At 47.6% G+C, this 20,141-nt stretch overlaps 13 non-coding genes across 13 annotated transcripts; all 13 read left to right on the top strand.

The window, feature by feature from the left end:
• Positions 1 to 1,183: 1,183 nt before the first annotated feature.
• LOC142686241 (U2 spliceosomal RNA) lies at positions 1,184 to 1,374 on the top strand. The gene has a single exon (XR_012855608.1). It is a non-coding gene; the product is annotated as a U2 spliceosomal RNA (small nuclear RNA).
• Positions 1,375 to 2,674: 1,300 nt separating this feature from the next.
• LOC142686240 (U2 spliceosomal RNA) lies at positions 2,675 to 2,865 on the top strand. Its single transcript, XR_012855607.1, has one exon. It is a non-coding gene; the product is annotated as a U2 spliceosomal RNA (small nuclear RNA).
• Positions 2,866 to 4,173: 1,308 nt separating this feature from the next.
• Positions 4,174 to 4,364, top strand: LOC142686239 (U2 spliceosomal RNA). Its single transcript, XR_012855606.1, has one exon. It is a non-coding gene; the product is annotated as a U2 spliceosomal RNA (small nuclear RNA).
• Positions 4,365 to 5,644: 1,280 nt separating this feature from the next.
• LOC142686238 (U2 spliceosomal RNA) lies at positions 5,645 to 5,835 on the top strand. Its single transcript, XR_012855605.1, has one exon. It is a non-coding gene; the product is annotated as a U2 spliceosomal RNA (small nuclear RNA).
• A 1,292-nt stretch (positions 5,836 to 7,127) lies between these two features.
• On the top strand, positions 7,128 to 7,318 carry LOC142686237 (U2 spliceosomal RNA). Its single transcript, XR_012855604.1, has one exon. It is a non-coding gene; the product is annotated as a U2 spliceosomal RNA (small nuclear RNA).
• A 1,312-nt stretch (positions 7,319 to 8,630) lies between these two features.
• On the top strand, positions 8,631 to 8,821 carry LOC142686428 (U2 spliceosomal RNA). The gene has a single exon (XR_012855776.1). It is a non-coding gene; the product is annotated as a U2 spliceosomal RNA (small nuclear RNA).
• A 1,300-nt stretch (positions 8,822 to 10,121) lies between these two features.
• LOC142686235 (U2 spliceosomal RNA) lies at positions 10,122 to 10,312 on the top strand. Its single transcript, XR_012855602.1, has one exon. It is a non-coding gene; the product is annotated as a U2 spliceosomal RNA (small nuclear RNA).
• Positions 10,313 to 11,600: 1,288 nt separating this feature from the next.
• On the top strand, positions 11,601 to 11,795 carry LOC142686449 (U2 spliceosomal RNA). Its single transcript, XR_012855795.1, has one exon. It is a non-coding gene; the product is annotated as a U2 spliceosomal RNA (small nuclear RNA).
• Positions 11,796 to 13,079: 1,284 nt separating this feature from the next.
• Positions 13,080 to 13,270, top strand: LOC142686234 (U2 spliceosomal RNA). Its single transcript, XR_012855601.1, has one exon. It is a non-coding gene; the product is annotated as a U2 spliceosomal RNA (small nuclear RNA).
• Positions 13,271 to 14,550: 1,280 nt separating this feature from the next.
• Positions 14,551 to 14,741, top strand: LOC142686233 (U2 spliceosomal RNA). The gene has a single exon (XR_012855600.1). It is a non-coding gene; the product is annotated as a U2 spliceosomal RNA (small nuclear RNA).
• A 1,252-nt stretch (positions 14,742 to 15,993) lies between these two features.
• Positions 15,994 to 16,184, top strand: LOC142686231 (U2 spliceosomal RNA). Its single transcript, XR_012855599.1, has one exon. It is a non-coding gene; the product is annotated as a U2 spliceosomal RNA (small nuclear RNA).
• Positions 16,185 to 17,480: 1,296 nt separating this feature from the next.
• LOC142686230 (U2 spliceosomal RNA) lies at positions 17,481 to 17,671 on the top strand. Its single transcript, XR_012855598.1, has one exon. It is a non-coding gene; the product is annotated as a U2 spliceosomal RNA (small nuclear RNA).
• Positions 17,672 to 18,955: 1,284 nt separating this feature from the next.
• On the top strand, positions 18,956 to 19,146 carry LOC142686229 (U2 spliceosomal RNA). The gene has a single exon (XR_012855597.1). It is a non-coding gene; the product is annotated as a U2 spliceosomal RNA (small nuclear RNA).
• Positions 19,147 to 20,141: the final 995 nt, after the last annotated feature.

Raw genomic sequence — 20,141 nt, 5'->3', positions numbered from 1 at the left:
CACCTGTTGGACAATGCATGAGTGATAATGAGCTCATTGATTAAATGCAATTAATGAATAGATTGCCACCTCTTGTTGTGTGTCGTCTGTGTTTCTGTGTTTCCGGCATTTCACATTGGAACACCTCATTCACCTTCCTTGTCTTCTCTCCGCCCTCCCTTTTAGGTAAGTTAAAGAGCTGCACCTGAGCCAGCCACTGATTGATTGATTGATTGATTGATTGATTGATTGATTGATTGATTGATGCAGCACAACAGTCAAATAGTGGAGTGGAGTAGGGGAACAGCAAACAGCCAATAAAGCAGCCCGCCCGCTCGCCTGCCCGCCACAATGGACCTACCTGTGTACACTAGATGGATGTGATGGAATGTACTGTCGTCCCTACATTTCAAGAAGAAGTAAGAATTGCAGTTGCAACAAAGCCTTGCTTGCCTACAAAGAGAGCAGCAATTTGGATTTGTTACTATGTTACCTAGAAGAATAACAAACTGTGCAAGGATGGAGGTTGTAGGAGCAAGGAGAAGTTGTCTGTAAAGTTGGTGGATGCCTATTTTCCATTTTGCAGTCCCTTGTCTCCCTCTTGTGGCCTCCTGGAGGCAACTAGCTGTGCAAAAAAAAGACAGCCTGGCGGCCGGCTGTTGCAGTGTTGCCCTCTCAGGCAACACTGAGTGACTGACTGAGCCTCACCGTCTTATATAAAGTTCAGACGGAACTTTGCACGTGTCATAGTGGAGCCCTCAGGATTCCAGAGCCAGCTTTCTGACATCATAATGGGGCCTCAGAGATAAAAGCCTGGGCCCAGGCAGTGTTGGTCAGTGCTGCTCAGCAGGCAGCACTGGACTGGACTGGATTACAGCTGATACAAGGTGTGAAGGAACAAGGGGTGGCTGTGGGCATGCACTTGCTGCCGCTGCCAGTGTTTATCTGCATGGCAGCAGGGCATTTGGGCGTTGCCAGGAAGGCGTTTTTATGTAGATTCCTCCTCTTTCAGCACTGCATTGTGGTGCAAGCAAAAGAAGCAAATCCTGTCTGGCTTCCTCTCCGGCCTTTATTCACCTCCCGTGTAGCTGTGAGTGTGTGAGCCTGCAGGGCCCCATGGAATTGCCTAGAAGTAGGCTGAATCGCTGCAAGGGCTGAACAGCAGTATCGGGCAGGCTCGGGCAACGCGCGGCCCGTTCGGGTTATCGCTTCTCGGCCTTTTGGCTAAGATCAAGTGTAGTATCTGTTCTTATCAGTTTAATATCTGATACGTCCCCTATCTGGGGACCATATATTAAATGGATTTTTAGAACAGGGAGATGGAAATAGAGCTTGCTCTGTCCACTCCACGCATTGACCTGGTATTGCAGTATTTCCAGGACCGGTGCACCCTTTCCTTATGTGTTGACTAAAAGCAGATTCCAAAAGTGTTTTTTGTCTTTGCTATTGTTTCTGTCTTTCTGAAGGGATCTCCCCTTTTAATCCCATTATTTCAACACCTGTTGGACAATGCATGAGTGATAATGAGCTCATTGATTAAATGCAATTAATGAATAGATTGCCACCTCTTGTTGTGTGTCGTCTGTGTTTCTGTGTTTCCGGCATTTCACATTGGAACACCTCATTCACCTTCCTTGTCTTCTCTCCGCCCTCCCTTTTAGGTAAGTTAAAGAGCTGCACCTGAGCCAGCCACTGATTGATTGATTGATTGATTGATTGATTGATTGATTGATTGATTGATTGATTGATTGATGCAGCACAACAGTCAAATAGTGGAGTGGAGTAGGGGAACAGCAAACAGCCAATAAAGCAGCCCGCCCGCTCGCCTGCCCGCCACAATGGACCTACCTGTGTACACTAGATGGATGTGATGGAATGTACTGTCGTCCCTACATTTCAAGAAGAAGTAAGAATTGCAGTTGCAACAAAGCCTTGCTTGCCTACAAAGAGAGCAGCAATTTGGATTTGTTACTATGTTACCTAGAAGAATAACAAACTGTGCAAGGATGGAGGTTGTAGGAGCAAGGAGAAGTTGTCTGTAAAGTTGGTGGATGCCTATCTATTTTCCATTTTGCAGTCCCTTGTCTCCCTCTTGTGGCCTCCTGGAGGCAACTAGCTGTGCAAAAAAAAGACAGCCTGGCGGCCGGCTGTTGCAGTGTTGCCCTCTCAGGCAACACTGAGTGACTGACTGAGCCTCACCGTCTTATATAAAGTTCAGACGGAACTTTGCACGTGTCATAGTGGAGCCCTCAGGATTCCAGAGCCAGCTTTCTGACATCATAATGGGGCCTCAGAGATAAAAGCCTGGGCCCAGGCAGTGTTGGTCAGTGCTGCTCAGCAGGCAGCACTGGACTGGACTGGATTACAGCTGATACAAGGTGTGAAGGAACAAGGGGTGGCTGTGGGCATGCACTTGCTGCCGCTGCCAGTGTTTATCTGCATGGCAGCAGGGCATTTGGGCGTTGCCAGGAAGGCGTTTTTATGTAGATTCCTCCTCTTTCAGCACTGCATTGTGGTGCAAGCAAAAGAAGCAAATCCTGTCTGGCTTCCTCTCCGGCCTTTATTCACCTCCCGTGTAGCTGTGAGTGTGTGAGCCTGCAGGGCCCCATGGAATTGCCTAGAAGTAGGCTGAATCGCTGCAAGGGCTGAACAGCAGTATCGGGCAGGCTCGGGCAACGCGCGGCCCGTTCGGGTTATCGCTTCTCGGCCTTTTGGCTAAGATCAAGTGTAGTATCTGTTCTTATCAGTTTAATATCTGATACGTCCCCTATCTGGGGACCATATATTAAATGGATTTTTAGAACAGGGAGATGGAAATAGAGCTTGCTCTGTCCACTCCACGCATTGACCTGGTATTGCAGTATTTCCAGGACCGGTGCACCCTTTCCTTATGTGTTGACTAAAAGCAGATTCCAAAAGTGTTTTTTGTCTTTGCTATTGTTTCTGTCTTTCTGAAGGGATCTCCCCTTTTAATCCCATTATTTCAACACCTGTTGGACAATGCATGAGTGATAATGAGCTCATTGATTAAATGCAATTAATGAATAGATTGCCACCTCTTGTTGTGTGTCGTCTGTGTTTCTGTGTTTCCGGCATTTCACATTGGAACACCTCATTCACCTTCCTTGTCTTCTCTCCGCCCTCCCTTTTAGGTAAGTTAAAGAGCTGCACCTGAGCCAGCCACTGATTGATTGATTGATTGATTGATTGATTGATTGATTGATTGATTGATTGATTGATTGATTGATTGATTGATGCAGCACAACAGTCAAATAGTGGAGTGGAGTAGGGGAACAGCAAACAGCCAATAAAGCAGCCCGCCCGCTCGCCTGCCCGCCACAATGGACCTACCTGTGTACACTAGATGGATGTGATGGAATGTACTGTCGTCCCTACATTTCAAGAAGAAGTAAGAATTGCAGTTGCAACAAAGCCTTGCTTGCCTACAAAGAGAGCAGCAATTTGGATTTGTTACTATGTTACCTAGAAGAATAACAAACTGTGCAAGGATGGAGGTTGTAGGAGCAAGGAGAAGTTGTCTGTAAAGTTGGTGGATGCCTATTTTCCATTTTGCAGTCCCTTGTCTCCCTCTTGTGGCCTCCTGGAGGCAACTAGCTGTGCAAAAAAAAGACAGCCTGGCGGCCGGCTGTTGCAGTGTTGCCCTCTCAGGCAACACTGAGTGACTGACTGAGCCTCACCGTCTTATATAAAGTTCAGACGGAACTTTGCACGTGTCATAGTGGAGCCCTCAGGATTCCAGAGCCAGCTTTCTGACATCATAATGGGGCCTCAGAGATAAAAGCCTGGGCCCAGGCAGTGTTGGTCAGTGCTGCTCAGCAGGCAGCACTGGACTGGACTGGATTACAGCTGATACAAGGTGTGAAGGAACAAGGGGTGGCTGTGGGCATGCACTTGCTGCCGCTGCCAGTGTTTATCTGCATGGCAGCAGGGCATTTGGGCGTTGCCAGGAAGGCGTTTTTATGTAGATTCCTCCTCTTTCAGCACTGCATTGTGGTGCAAGCAAAAGAAGCAAATCCTGTCTGGCTTCCTCTCCGGCCTTTATTCACCTCCCGTGTAGCTGTGAGTGTGTGAGCCTGCAGGGCCCCATGGAATTGCCTAGAAGTAGGCTGAATCGCTGCAAGGGCTGAACAGCAGTATCGGGCAGGCTCGGGCAACGCGCGGCCCGTTCGGGTTATCGCTTCTCGGCCTTTTGGCTAAGATCAAGTGTAGTATCTGTTCTTATCAGTTTAATATCTGATACGTCCCCTATCTGGGGACCATATATTAAATGGATTTTTAGAACAGGGAGATGGAAATAGAGCTTGCTCTGTCCACTCCACGCATTGACCTGGTATTGCAGTATTTCCAGGACCGGTGCACCCTTTCCTTATGTGTTGACTAAAAGCAGATTCCAAAAGTGTTTTTTGTCTTTGCTATTGTTTCTGTCTTTCTGAAGGGATCTCCCCTTTTAATCCCATTATTTCAACACCTGTTGGACAATGCATGAGTGATAATGAGCTCATTGATTAAATGCAATTAATGAATAGATTGCCACCTCTTGTTGTGTGTCGTCTGTGTTTCTGTGTTTCCGGCATTTCACATTGGAACACCTCATTCACCTTCCTTGTCTTCTCTCCGCCCTCCCTTTTAGGTAAGTTAAAGAGCTGCACCTGAGCCAGCCACTGATTGATTGATTGATTGATTGATTGATTGATTGATTGATTGATGCAGCACAACAGTCAAATAGTGGAGTGGAGTAGGGGAACAGCAAACAGCCAATAAAGCAGCCCGCCCGCTCGCCTGCCCGCCACAATGGACCTACCTGTGTACACTAGATGGATGTGATGGAATGTACTGTCGTCCCTACATTTCAAGAAGAAGTAAGAATTGCAGTTGCAACAAAGCCTTGCTTGCCTACAAAGAGAGCAGCAATTTGGATTTGTTACTATGTTACCTAGAAGAATAACAAACTGTGCAAGGATGGAGGTTGTAGGAGCAAGGAGAAGTTGTCTGTAAAGTTGGTGGATGCCTATTTTCCATTTTGCAGTCCCTTGTCTCCCTCTTGTGGCCTCCTGGAGGCAACTAGCTGTGCAAAAAAAAGACAGCCTGGCGGCCGGCTGTTGCAGTGTTGCCCTCTCAGGCAACACTGAGTGACTGACTGAGCCTCACCGTCTTATATAAAGTTCAGACGGAACTTTGCACGTGTCATAGTGGAGCCCTCAGGATTCCAGAGCCAGCTTTCTGACATCATAATGGGGCCTCAGAGATAAAAGCCTGGGCCCAGGCAGTGTTGGTCAGTGCTGCTCAGCAGGCAGCACTGGACTGGACTGGATTACAGCTGATACAAGGTGTGAAGGAACAAGGGGTGGCTGTGGGCATGCACTTGCTGCCGCTGCCAGTGTTTATCTGCATGGCAGCAGGGCATTTGGGCGTTGCCAGGAAGGCGTTTTTATGTAGATTCCTCCTCTTTCAGCACTGCATTGTGGTGCAAGCAAAAGAAGCAAATCCTGTCTGGCTTCCTCTCCGGCCTTTATTCACCTCCCGTGTAGCTGTGAGTGTGTGAGCCTGCAGGGCCCCATGGAATTGCCTAGAAGTAGGCTGAATCGCTGCAAGGGCTGAACAGCAGTATCGGGCAGGCTCGGGCAACGCGCGGCCCGTTCGGGTTATCGCTTCTCGGCCTTTTGGCTAAGATCAAGTGTAGTATCTGTTCTTATCAGTTTAATATCTGATACGTCCCCTATCTGGGGACCATATATTAAATGGATTTTTAGAACAGGGAGATGGAAATAGAGCTTGCTCTGTCCACTCCACGCATTGACCTGGTATTGCAGTATTTCCAGGACCGGTGCACCCTTTCCTTATGTGTTGACTAAAAGCAGATTCCAAAAGTGTTTTTTGTCTTTGCTATTGTTTCTGTCTTTCTGAAGGGATCTCCCCTTTTAATCCCATTATTTCAACACCTGTTGGACAATGCATGAGTGATAATGAGCTCATTGATTAAATGCAATTAATGAATAGATTGCCACCTCTTGTTGTGTGTCGTCTGTGTTTCTGTGTTTCCGGCATTTCACATTGGAACACCTCATTCACCTTCCTTGTCTTCTCTCCGCCCTCCCTTTTAGGTAAGTTAAAGAGCTGCACCTGAGCCAGCCACTGATTGATTGATTGATTGATTGATTGATTGATTGATTGATTGATTGATTGATTGATGCAGCACAACAGTCAAATAGTGGAGTGGAGTAGGGGAACAGCAAACAGCCAATAAAGCAGCCCGCCCGCTCGCCTGCCCGCCACAATGGACCTACCTGTGTACACTAGATGGATGTGATGGAATGTACTGTCGTCCCTACATTTCAAGAAGAAGTAAGAATTGCAGTTGCAACAAAGCCTTGCTTGCCTACAAAGAGAGCAGCAATTTGGATTTGTTACTATGTTACCTAGAAGAATAACAAACTGTGCAAGGATGGAGGTTGTAGGAGCAAGGAGAAGTTGTCTGTAAAGTTGGTGGATGCCTATTTTCCATTTTGCAGTCCCTTGTCTCCCTCTTGTGGCCTCCTGGAGGCAACTAGCTGTGCAAAAAAAAGACAGCCTGGCGGCCGGCTGTTGCAGTGTTGCCCTCTCAGGCAACACTGAGTGACTGACTGAGCCTCACCGTCTTATATAAAGTTCAGACGGAACTTTGCACGTGTCATAGTGGAGCCCTCAGGATTCCAGAGCCAGCTTTCTGACATCATAATGGGGCCTCAGAGATAAAAGCCTGGGCCCAGGCAGTGTTGGTCAGTGCTGCTCAGCAGGCAGCACTGGACTGGACTGGATTACAGCTGATACAAGGTGTGAAGGAACAAGGGGTGGCTGTGGGCATGCACTTGCTGCCGCTGCCAGTGTTTATCTGCATGGCAGCAGGGCATTTGGGCGTTGCCAGGAAGGCGTTTTTATGTAGATTCCTCCTCTTTCAGCACTGCATTGTGGTGCAAGCAAAAGAAGCAAATCCTGTCTGGCTTCCTCTCCGGCCTTTATTCACCTCCCGTGTAGCTGTGAGTGTGTGAGCCTGCAGGGCCCCATGGAATTGCCTAGAAGTAGGCTGAATCGCTGCAAGGGCTGAACAGCAGTATCGGGCAGGCTCGGGCAACGCGCGGCCCGTTCGGGTTATCGCTTCTCGGCCTTTTGGCTAAGATCAAGTGTAGTATCTGTTCTTATCAGTTTAATATCTGATACGTCCCCTATCTGGGGACCATATATTAAATGGATTTTTAGAACAGGGAGATGGAAATAGAGCTTGCTCTGTCCACTCCACGCATTGACCTGGTATTGCAGTATTTCCAGGACCGGTGCACCCTTTCCTTATGTGTTGACTAAAAGCAGATTCCAAAAGTGTTTTTTGTCTTTGCTATTGTTTCTGTCTTTCTGAAGGGATCTCCCCTTTTAATCCCATTATTTCAACACCTGTTGGACAATGCATGAGTGATAATGAGCTCATTGATTAAATGCAATTAATGAATAGATTGCCACCTCTTGTTGTGTGTCGTCTGTGTTTCTGTGTTTCCGGCATTTCACATTGGAACACCTCATTCACCTTCCTTGTCTTCTCTCCGCCCTCCCTTTTAGGTAAGTTAAAGAGCTGCACCTGAGCCAGCCACTGATTGATTGATTGATTGATTGATTGATTGATTGATTGATTGATTGATTGATTGATTGATTGATTGATTGATTGATGCAGCACAACAGTCAAATAGTGGAGTGGAGTAGGGGAACAGCAAACAGCCAATAAAGCAGCCCGCCCGCTCGCCTGCCCGCCACAATGGACCTACCTGTGTACACTAGATGGATGTGATGGAATGTACTGTCGTCCCTACATTTCAAGAAGAAGTAAGAATTGCAGTTGCAACAAAGCCTTGCTTGCCTACAAAGAGAGCAGCAATTTGGATTTGTTACTATGTTACCTAGAAGAATAACAAACTGTGCAAGGATGGAGGTTGTAGGAGCAAGGAGAAGTTGTCTGTAAAGTTGGTGGATGCCTATTTTCCATTTTGCAGTCCCTTGTCTCCCTCTTGTGGCCTCCTGGAGGCAACTAGCTGTGCAAAAAAAAGACAGCCTGGCGGCCGGCTGTTGCAGTGTTACCCTCTCAGGCAACACTGAGTGACTGACTGAGCCTCACCGTCTTATATAAAGTTCAGACGGAACTTTGCACGTGTCATAGTGGAGCCCTCAGGATTCCAGAGCCAGCTTTCTGACATCATAATGGGGCCTCAGAGATAAAAGCCTGGGCCCAGGCAGTGTTGGTCAGTGCTGCTCAGCAGGCAGCACTGGACTGGACTGGATTACAGCTGATACAAGGTGTGAAGGAACAAGGGGTGGCTGTGGGCATGCACTTGCTGCCGCTGCCAGTGTTTATCTGCATGGCAGCAGGGCATTTGGGCGTTGCCAGGAAGGCGTTTTTATGTAGATTCCTCCTCTTTCAGCACTGCATTGTGGTGCAAGCAAAAGAAGCAAATCCTGTCTGGCTTCCTCTCCGGCCTTTATTCACCTCCCGTGTAGCTGTGAGTGTGTGAGCCTGCAGGGCCCCATGGAATTGCCTAGAAGTAGGCTGAATCGCTGCAAGGGCTGAACAGCAGTATCGGGCAGGCTCGGGCAACGCGCGGCCCGTTCGGGTTATCGCTTCTCGGCCTTTTGGCTAAGATCAAGTGTAGTATCTGTTCTTATCAGTTTAATATCTGATACGTCCCCTATCTGGGGACCATATATTAAATGGATTTTTAGAACAGGGAGATGGAAACAGAGCTTGCTCTGTCCACTCCACGCATTGACCTGGTATTGCAGTATTTCCAGGACCGGTGCACCCTTTCCTTATGTGTTGACTAAAAGCAGATTCCAAAAGTGTTTTTTGTCTTTGCTATTGTTTCTGTCTTTCTGAAGGGATCTCCCCTTTTAATCCCATTATTTCAACACCTGTTGGACAATGCATGAGTGATAATGAGCTCATTGATTAAATGCAATTAATGAATAGATTGCCACCTCTTGTTGTGTGTCGTCTGTGTTTCTGTGTTTCCGGCATTTCACATTGGAACACCTCATTCACCTTCCTTGTCTTCTCTCCGCCCTCCCTTTTAGGTAAGTTAAAGAGCTGCACCTGAGCCAGCCACTGATTGATTGATTGATTGATTGATTGATTGATTGATTGATTGATTGATTGATTGATTGATTGATGCAGCACAACAGTCAAATAGTGGAGTGGAGTAGGGGAACAGCAAACAGCCAATAAAGCAGCCCGCCCGCTCGCCTGCCCGCCACAATGGACCTACCTGTGTACACTAGATGGATGTGATGGAATGTACTGTCGTCCCTACATTTCAAGAAGAAGTAAGAATTGCAGTTGCAACAAAGCCTTGCTTGCCTACAAAGAGAGCAGCAATTTGGATTTGTTACTATGTTACCTAGAAGAATAACAAACTGTGCAAGGATGGAGGTTGTAGGAGCAAGGAGAAGTTGTCTGTAAAGTTGGTGGATGCCTATTTTCCATTTTGCAGTCCCTTGTCTCCCTCTTGTGGCCTCCTGGAGGCAACTAGCTGTGCAAAAAAAAGACAGCCTGGCGGCCGGCTGTTGCAGTGTTGCCCTCTCAGGCAACACTGAGTGACTGACTGAGCCTCACCGTATTATATAAAGTTCAGACGGAACTTTGCACGTGTCATAGTGGAGCCCTCAGGATTCCAGAGCCAGCTTTCTGACATCATAATGGGGCCTCAGAGATAAAAGCCTGGGCCCAGGCAGTGTTGGTCAGTGCTGCTCAGCAGGCAGCACTGGACTGGACTGGATTACAGCTGATACAAGGTGTGAAGGAACAAGGGGTGGCTGTGGGCATGCACTTGCTGCCGCTGCCAGTGTTTATCTGCATGGCAGCAGGGCATTTGGGCGTTGCCAGGAAGGCGTTTTTATGTAGATTCCTCCTCTTTCAGCACTGCATTGTGGTGCAAGCAAAAGAAGCAAATCCTGTCTGGCTTCCTCTCCGGCCTTTATTCACCTCCCGTGTAGCTGTGAGTGTGTGAGCCTGCAGGGCCCCATGGAATTGCCTAGAAGTAGGCTGAATCGCTGCAAGGGCTGAACAGCAGTATCGGGCAGGCTCGGGCAACGCGCGGCCCGTTCGGGTTATCGCTTCTCGGCCTTTTGGCTAAGATCAAGTGTAGTATCTGTTCTTATCAGTTTAATATCTGATACGTCCCCTATCTGGGGACCATATATTAAATGGATTTTTAGAACAGGGAGATGGAAATAGAGCTTGCTCTGTCCACTCCACGCATTGACCTGGTATTGCAGTATTTCCAGGACCGGTGCACCCTTTCCTTATGTGTTGACTAAAAGCAGATTCCAAAAGTGTTTTTTGTCTTTGCTATTGTTTCTATCTTTCTGAAGGGATCTCCCCTTTTAATCCCATTATTTCAACACCTGTTGGACAATGCATGAGTGATAATGAGCTCATTGATTAAATGCAATTAATGAATAGATTGCCACCTCTTGTTGTGTGTCGTCTGTGTTTCTGTGTTTCCGGCATTTCACATTGGAACACCTCATTCACCTTCCTTGTCTTCTCTCCGCCCTCCCTTTTAGGTAAGTTAAAGAGCTGCACCTGAGCCAGCCACTGATTGATTGATTGATTGATTGATTGATTGATTGATTGATTGATTGATTGATGCAGCACAACAGTCAAATAGTGGAGTGGAGTAGGGGAACAGCAAACAGCCAATAAAGCAGCCCGCCCGCTCGCCTGCCCGCCACAATGGACCTACCTGTGTACACTAGATGGATGTGATGGAATGTACTGTCGTCCCTACATTTCAAGAAGAAGTAAGAATTGCAGTTGCAACAAAGCCTTGCTTGCCTACAAAGAGAGCAGCAATTTGGATTTGTTACTATGTTACCTAGAAGAATAACAAACTGTGCAAGGATGGAGGTTGTAGGAGCAAGGAGAAGTTGTCTGTAAAGTTGGTGGATGCCTATTTTCCATTTTGCAGTCCCTTGTCTCCCTCTTGTGGCCTCCTGGAGGCAACTAGCTGTGCAAAAAAAAGACAGCCTGGCGGCCGGCTGTTGCAGTGTTGCCCTCTCAGGCAACACTGAGTGACTGACTGAGCCTCACCGTCTTATATAAAGTTCAGACGGAACTTTGCACGTGTCATAGTGGAGCCCTCAGGATTCCAGAGCCAGCTTTCTGACATCATAATGGGGCCTCAGAGATAAAAGCCTGGGCCCAGGCAGTGTTGGTCAGTGCTGCTCAGCAGGCAGCACTGGACTGGACTGTATTACAGCTGATACAAGGTGTGAAGGAACAAGGGGTGGCTGTGGGCATGCACTTGCTGCCGCTGCCAGTGTTTATCTGCATGGCAGCAGGGCATTTGGGCGTTGCCAGGAAGGCGTTTTTATGTAGATTCCTCCTCTTTCAGCACTGCATTGTGGTGCAAGCAAAAGAAGCAAATCCTGTCTGGCTTCCTCTCCGGCCTTTATTCACCTCCCGTGTAGCTGTGAGTGTGTGAGCCTGCAGGGCCCCATGGAATTGCCTAGAAGTAGGCTGAATCGCTGCAAGGGCTGAACAGCAGTATCGGGCAGGCTCGGGCAACGCGCGGCCCGTTCGGGTTATCGCTTCTCGGCCTTTTGGCTAAGATCAAGTGTAGTATCTGTTCTTATCAGTTTAATATCTGATACGTCCCCTATCTGGGGACCATATATTAAATGGATTGATTTTTAGAACAGGGAGATGGAAATAGAGCTTGCTCTGTCCACTCCACGCATTGACCTGGTATTGCAGTATTTCCAGGACCGGTGCACCCTTTCCTTATGTGTTGACTAAAAGCAGATTCCAAAAGTGTTTTTTGTCTTTGCTATTGTTTCTGTCTTTCTGAAGGGATCTCCCCTTTTAATCCCATTATTTCAACACCTGTTGGACAATGCATGAGTGATAATGAGCTCATTGATTAAATGCAATTAATGAATAGATTGCCACCTCTTGTTGTGTGTCGTCTGTGTTTCTGTGTTTCCGGCATTTCACATTGGAACACCTCATTCACCTTCCTTGTCTTCTCTCCGCCCTCCCTTTTAGGTAAGTTAAAGAGCTGCACCTGAGCCAGCCACTGATTGATTGATTGATTGATTGATTGATTGATTGATTGATTGATTGATGCAGCACAACAGTCAAATAGTGGAGTGGAGTAGGGGAACAGCAAACAGCCAATAAAGCAGCCCGCCCGCTCGCCTGCCCGCCACAATGGACCTACCTGTGTACACTAGATGGATGTGATGGAATGTACTGTCGTCCCTACATTTCAAGAAGAAGTAAGAATTGCAGTTGCAACAAAGCCTTGCTTGCCTACAAAGAGAGCAGCAATTTGGATTTGTTACTATGTTACCTAGAAGAATAACAAACTGTGCAAGGATGGAGGTTGTAGGAGCAAGGAGAAGTTGTCTGTAAAGTTGGTGGATGCCTATTTTCCATTTTGCAGTCCCTTGTCTCCCTCTTGTGGCCTCCTGGAGGCAACTAGCTGTGCAAAAAAAAGACAGCCTGGCGGCCGGCTGTTGCAGTGTTGCCCTCTCAGGCAACACTGAGTGACTGACTGAGCCTCACCGTCTTATATAAAGTTCAGACGGAACTTTGCACGTGTCATAGTGGAGCCCTCAGGATTCCAGAGCCAGCTTTCTGACATCATAATGGGGCCTCAGAGATAAAAGCCTGGGCCCAGGCAGTGTTGGTCAGTGCTGCTCAGCAGGCAGCACTGGACTGGACTGGATTACAGCTGATACAAGGTGTGAAGGAACAAGGGGTGGCTGTGGGCATGCACTTGCTGCCGCTGCCAGTGTTTATCTGCATGGCAGCAGGGCATTTGGGCGTTGCCAGGAAGGCGTTTTTATGTAGATTCCTCCTCTTTCAGCACTGCATTGTGGTGCAAGCAAAAGAAGCAAATCCTGTCTGGCTTCCTCTCCGGCCTTTATTCACCTCCCGTGTAGCTGTGAGTGTGTGAGCCTGCAGGGCCCCATGGAATTGCCTAGAAGTAGGCTGAATCGCTGCAAGGGCTGAACAGCAGTATCGGGCAGGCTCGGGCAACGCGCGGCCCGTTCGGGTTATCGCTTCTCGGCCTTTTGGCTAAGATCAAGTGTAGTATCTGTTCTTATCAGTTTAATATCTGATACGTCCCCTATCTGGGGACCATATATTAAATGGATTTTTAGAACAGGGAGATGGAAATAGAGCTTGCTCTGTCCACTCCACGCATTGACCTGGTATTGCAGTATTTCCAGGACCGGTGCACCCTTTCCTTATGTGTTGACTAAAAGCAGATTCCAAAAGTGTTTTTTGTCTTTGCTATTGTTTCTGTCTTTCTGAAGGGATCTCCCCTTTTAATCCCATTATTTCAACACCTGTTGGACAATGCATGAGTGATAATGAGCTCATTGATTAAATGCAATTAATGAATAGATTGCCACCTCTTGTTGTGTGTCGTCTGTGTTTCTGTGTTTCCGGCATTTCACATTGGAACACCTCATTCACCTTCCTTGTCTTCTCTCCGCCCTCCCTTTTAGGTAAGTTAAAGAGCTGCACCTGAGCCAGCCACTGATTGATTGATTGATTGATTGATTGATTGATTGATTGATTGATGCAGCACAACAGTCAAATAGTGGAGTGGAGTAGGGGAACAGCAAACAGCCAATAAAGCAGCCCGCCCGCTCGCCTGCCCGCCACAATGGACCTACCTGTGTACACTAGATGGATGTGATGGAATGTACTGTCGTCCCTACATTTCAAGAAGAAGTAAGAATTGCAGTTGCAACAAAGCCTTGCTTGCCTACAAAGAGAGCAGCAATTTGGATTTGTTACTATGTTACCTAGAAGAATAACAAACTGTGCAAGGATGGAGGTTGTAGGAGCAAGGAGAAGTTGTCTGTAAAGTTGGTGGATGCCTATTTTCCATTTTGCAGTCCCTTGTCTCCCTCTTGTGGCCTCCTGGAGGCAACTAGCTGTGCAAAAAAAAGACAGCCTGGCGGCCGGCTGTTGCAGTGTTGCCCTCTCAGGCAACACTGAGTGACTGACTGAGCCTCACCGTCTTATATAAAGTTCAGACGGAACTTTGCACGTGTCATAGTGGAGCCCTCAGGATTCCAGAGCCAGCTTTCTGACATCATAATGGGGCCTCAGAGATAAAAGCCTGGGCCCAGGCAGTGTTGGTCAGTGCTGCTCAGCAGGCAGCACTGGACTGGACTGGATTACAGCTGATACAAGGTGTGAAGGAACAAGGGGTGGCTGTGGGCATGCACTTGCTGCCGCTGCCAGTGTTTATCTGCATGGCAGCAGGGCATTTGGGCGTTGCCAGGAAGGCGTTTTTATGTAGATTCCTCCTCTTTCAGCACTGCATTGTGGTGCAAGCAAAAGAAGCAAATCCTGTCTGGCTTCCTCTCCGGCCTTTATTCACCTCCCGTGTAGCTGTGAGTGTGTGAGCCTGCAGGGCCCCATGGAATTGCCTAGAAGTAGGCTGAATCGCTGCAAGGGCTGAACAGCAGTATCGGGCAGGCTCGGGCAACGCGCGGCCCGTTCGGGTTATCGCTTCTCGGCCTTTTGGCTAAGATCAAGTGTAGTATCTGTTCTTATCAGTTTAATATCTGATACGTCCCCTATCTGGGGACCATATATTAAATGGATTTTTAGAACAGGGAGATGGAAATAGAGCTTGCTCTGTCCACTCCACGCATTGACCTGGTATTGCAGTATTTCCAGGACCGGTGCACCCTTTCCTTATGTGTTGACTAAAAGCAGATTCCAAAAGTGTTTTTTGTCTTTGCTATTGTTTCTGTCTTTCTGAAGGGATCTCCCCTTTTAATCCCATTATTTCAACACCTGTTGGACAATGCATGAGTGATAATGAGCTCATTGATTAAATGCAATTAATGAATAGATTGCCACCTCTTGTTGTGTGTCGTCTGTGTTTCTGTGTTTCCGGCATTTCACATTGGAACACCTCATTCACCTTCCTTGTCTTCTCTCCGCCCTCCCTTTTAGGTAAGTTAAAGAGCTGCACCTGAGCCAGCCACTGATTGATTGATTGATTGATTGATTGATTGATTGATTGATTGATTGATTGATTGATTGATTGATGCAGCACAACAGTCAAATAGTGGAGTGGAGTAGGGGAACAGCAAACAGCCAATAAAGCAGCCCGCCCGCTCGCCTGCCCGCCACAATGGACCTACCTGTGTACACTAGATGGATGTGATGGAATGTACTGTCGTCCCTACATTTCAAGAAGAAGTAAGAATTGCAGTTGCAACAAAGCCTTGCTTGCCTACAAAGAGAGCAGCAATTTGGATTTGTTACTATGTTACCTAGAAGAATAACAAACTGTGCAAGGATGGAGGTTGTAGGAGCAAGGAGAAGTTGTCTGTAAAGTTGGTGGATGCCTATTTTCCATTTTGCAGTCCCTTGTCTCCCTCTTGTGGCCTCCTGGAGGCAACTAGCTGTGCAAAAAAAAGACAGCCTGGCGGCCGGCTGTTGCAGTGTTGCCCTCTCAGGCAACACTGAGTGACTGACTGAGCCTCACCGTCTTATATAAAGTTCAGACGGAACTTTGCACGTGTCATAGTGGAGCCCTCAGGATTCCAGAGCCAGCTTTCTGACATCATAATGGGGCCTCAGAGATAAAAGCCTGGGCCCAGGCAGTGTTGGTCAGTGCTGCTCAGCAGGCAGCACTGGACTGGACTGGATTACAGCTGATACAAGGTGTGAAGGAACAAGGGGTGGCTGTGGGCATGCACTTGCTGCCGCTGCCAGTGTTTATCTGCATGGCAGCAGGGCATTTGGGCGTTGCCAGGAAGGCGTTTTTATGTAGATTCCTCCTCTTTCAGCACTGCATTGTGGTGCAAGCAAAAGAAGCAAATCCTGTCTGGCTTCCTCTCCGGCCTTTATTCACCTCCCGTGTAGCTGTGAGTGTGTGAGCCTCTGAACAGCAGTATCGGGCAGGCTCGGGCAACGCGCGGCCCGTTCGGGTTATCGCTTCTCGGCCTTTTGGCTAAGATCAAGTGTAGTATCTGTTCTTATCAGTTTAATATCTGATACGTCCCCTATCTGGGGACCATATATTAAATGGATTTTTAGAACAGGGAGATGGAAATAGAGCTTGCTCTGTCCACTCCACGCATTGACCTGGTATTGCAGTATTTCCAGGACCGGTGCACCCTTTCCTTATGTGTTGACTAAAAGCAGATTCCAAAAGTGTTTTTTGTCTTTGCTATTGTTTCTGTCTTTCTGAAGGGATCTCCCCTTTTAATCCCATTATTTCAACACCTGTTGGACAATGCATGAGTGATAATGAGCTCATTGATTAAATGCAATTAATGAATAGATTGCCACCTCTTGTTGTGTGTCGTCTGTGTTTCTGTGTTTCCGGCATTTCACATTGGAACACCTCATTCACCTTCCTTGTCTTCTCTCCGCCCTCCCTTTTAGGTAAGTTAAAGAGCTGCACCTGAGCCAGCCACTGATTGATTGATTGATTGATTGATTGATTGATTGATTGATTGATTGATTGATTGATTGATGCAGCACAACAGTCAAATAGTGGAGTGGAGTAGGGGAACAGCAAACAGCCAATAAAGCAGCCCGCCCGCTCGCCTGCCCGCCACAATGGACCTACCTGTGTACACTAGATGGATGTGATGGAATGTACTGTCGTCCCTACATTTCAAGAAGAAGTAAGAATTGCAGTTGCAACAAAGCCTTGCTTGCCTACAAAGAGAGCAGCAATTTGGATTTGTTACTATGTTACCTAGAAGAATAACAAACTGTGCAAGGATGGAGGTTGTAGGAGCAAGGAGAAGTTGTCTGTAAAGTTGGTGGATGCCTATTTTCCATTTTGCAGTCCCTTGTCTCCCTCTTGTGGCCTCCTGGAGGCAACTAGCTGTGCAAAAAAAAGACAGCCTGGCGGCCGGCTGTTGCAGTGTTGCCCTCTCAGGCAACACTGAGTGACTGACTGAGCCTCACCGTCTTATATAAAGTTCAGACGGAACTTTGCACGTGTCATAGTGGAGCCCTCAGGATTCCAGAGCCAGCTTTCTGACATCATAATGGGGCCTCAGAGATAAAAGCCTGGGCCCAGGCAGTGTTGGTCAGTGCTGCTCAGCAGGCAGCACTGGACTGGACTGGATTACAGCTGATACAAGGTGTGAAGGAACAAGGGGTGGCTGTGGGCATGCACTTGCTGCCGCTGCCAGTGTTTATCTGCATGGCAGCAGGGCATTTGGGCATTGCCAGGAAGGCGTTTTTATGTAGATTCCTCCTCTTTCAGCACTGCATTGTGGTGCAAGCAAAAGAAGCAAATCCTGTCTGGCTTCCTCTCCGGCCTTTATTCACCTCCCGTGTAGCTGTGAGTGTGTGAGCCTGCAGGGCCCCATGGAATTGCCTAGAAGTAGGCTGAATCGCTGCAAGGGCTGAACAGCAGTATCGGGCAGGCTCGGGCAACGCGCGGCCCGTTCGGGTTATCGCTTCTCGGCCTTTTGGCTAAGATCAAGTGTAGTATCTGTTCTTATCAGTTTAATATCTGATACGTCCCCTATCTGGGGACCATATATTAAATGGATTTTTAGAACAGGGAGATGGAAATAGAGCTTGCTCTGTCCACTCCACGCATTGACCTGGTATTGCAGTATTTCCAGGACCGGTGCACCCTTTCCTTATGTGTTGACTAAAAGCAGATTCCAAAAGTGTTTTTTGTCTTTGCTATTGTTTCTGTCTTTCTGAAGGGATCTCCCCTTTTAATCCCATTATTTCAACACCTGTTGGACAATGCATGAGTGATAATGAGCTCATTGATTAAATGCAATTAATGAATAGATTGCCACCTCTTGTTGTGTGTCGTCTGTGTTTCTGTGTTTCCGGCATTTCACATTGGAACACCTCATTCACCTTCCTTGTCTTCTCTCCGCCCTCCCTTTTAGGTAAGTTAAAGAGCTGCACCTGAGCCAGCCACTGATTGATTGATTGATTGATTGATTGATTGATTGATTGATTGATTGATGCAGCACAACAGTCAAATAGTGGAGTGGAGTAGGGGAACAGCAAACAGCCAATAAAGCAGCCCGCCCGCTCGCCTGCCCGCCACAATGGACCTACCTGTGTACACTAGATGGATGTGATGGAATGTACTGTCGTCCCTACATTTCAAGAAGAAGTAAGAATTGCAGTTGCAACAAAGCCTTGCTTGCCTACAAAGAGAGCAGCAATTTGGATTTGTTACTATGTTACCTAGAAGAATAACAAACTGTGCAAGGATGGAGGTTGTAGGAGCAAGGAGAAGTTGTCTGTAAAGTTGGTGGATGCCTATTTTCCATTTTGCAGTCCCTTGTCTCCCTCTTGTGGCCTCCTGGAGGCAACTAGCTGTGCAAAAAAAAGACAGCCTGGCGGCCGGCTGTTGCAGTGTTGCCCTCTCAGGCAACACTGAGTGACTGACTGAGCCTCACCGTCTTATATAAAGTTCAGACGGAACTTTGCACGTGTCATAGTGGAGCCCTCAGGATTCCAGAGCCAGCTTTCTGACATCATAATGGGGCCTCAGAGATAAAAGCCTGGGCCCAGGCAGTGTTGGTCAGTGCTGCTCAGCAGGCAGCACTGGACTGGACTGGATTACAGCTGATACAAGGTGTGAAGGAACAAGGGGTGGCTGTGGGCATGCACTTGCTGCCGCTGCCAGTGTTTATCTGCATGGCAGCAGGGCATTTGGGCGTTGCCAGGAAGGCGTTTTTATGTAGATTCCTCCTCTTTCAGCACTGCATTGTGGTGCAAGCAAAAGAAGCAAATCCTGTCTGGCTTCCTCTCCGGCCTTTATTCACCTCCCGTGTAGCTGTGAGTGTCTGAGCCTGCAGGGCCCCATGGAATTGCCTAGAAGTAGGCTGAATCGCTGCAAGGGCTGAACAGCAGTATCGGGCAGGCTCGGGCAACGCGCGGCCCGTTCGGGTTATCGCTTCTCGGCCTTTTGGCTAAGATCAAGTGTAGTATCTGTTCTTATCAGTTTAATATCTGATACGTCCCCTATCTGGGGACCATATATTAAATGGATTTTTAGAACAGGGAGATGGAAATAGAGCTTGCTCTGTCCACTCCACGCATTGACCTGGTATTGCAGTATTTCCAGGACCGGTGCACCCTTTCCTTATGTGTTGACTAAAAGCAGATTCCAAAAGTGTTTTTTGTCTTTGCTATTGTTTCTGTCTTTCTGAAGGGATCTCCCCTTTTAATCCCATTATTTCAACACCTGTTGGACAATGCATGAGTGATAATGAGCTCATTGATTAAATGCAATTAATGAATAGATTGCCACCTCTTGTTGTGTGTCGTCTGTGTTTCTGTGTTTCCGGCATTTCACATTGGAACACCTCATTCACCTTCCTTGTCTTCTCTCCGCCCTCCCTTTTAGGTAAGTTAAAGAGCTGCACCTGAGCCAGCCACTGATTGATTGATTGATTGATTGATTGATTGATTGATTGATTGATTGATTGATTGATTGATGCAGCACAACAGTCAAATAGTGGAGTGGAGTAGGGGAACAGCAAACAGCCAATAAAGCAGCCCGCCCGCTCGCCTGCCCGCCACAATGGACCTACCTGTGTACACTAGATGGATGTGATGGAATGTACGGTCGTCCCTACATTTCAAGAAGAAGTAAGAATTGCAGTTGCAACAAAGCCTTGCTTGCCTACAAAGAGAGCAGCAATTTGGATTTGTTACTATGTTACCTAGAAGAATAACAAACTGTGCAAGGATGGAGGTTGTAGGAGCAAGGAGAAGTTGTCTGTAAAGTTGGTGGATGCCTATTTTCCATTTTGCAGTCCCTTGTCTCCCTCTTGTGGCCTCCTGGAGGCAACTAGCTGTGCAAAAAAAAGACAGCCTGGCGGCCGGCTGTTGCAGTGTTGCCCTCTCAGGCAACACTGAGTGACTGACTGAGCCTCACCGTCTTATATAAAGTTCAGACGGAACTTTGCACGTGTCATAGTGGAGCCCTCAGGATTCCAGAGCCAGCTTTCTGACATCATAATGGGGCCTCAGAGATAAAAGCCTGGGCCCAGGCAGTGTTGGTCAGTGCTGCTCAGCAGGCAGCACTGGACTGGACTGGATTACAGCTGATACAAGGTGTGAAGGAACAAGG

This window comes from Rhinoderma darwinii (genome assembly GCF_050947455.1).
Source record: "Rhinoderma darwinii isolate aRhiDar2 chromosome 5 unlocalized genomic scaffold, aRhiDar2.hap1 SUPER_5_unloc_17, whole genome shotgun sequence".
Taxonomy (NCBI): Eukaryota; Metazoa; Chordata; class Amphibia; order Anura; family Rhinodermatidae; genus Rhinoderma; species Rhinoderma darwinii.
This window is presented reverse-complemented; position numbering and strand designations above follow the sequence as displayed.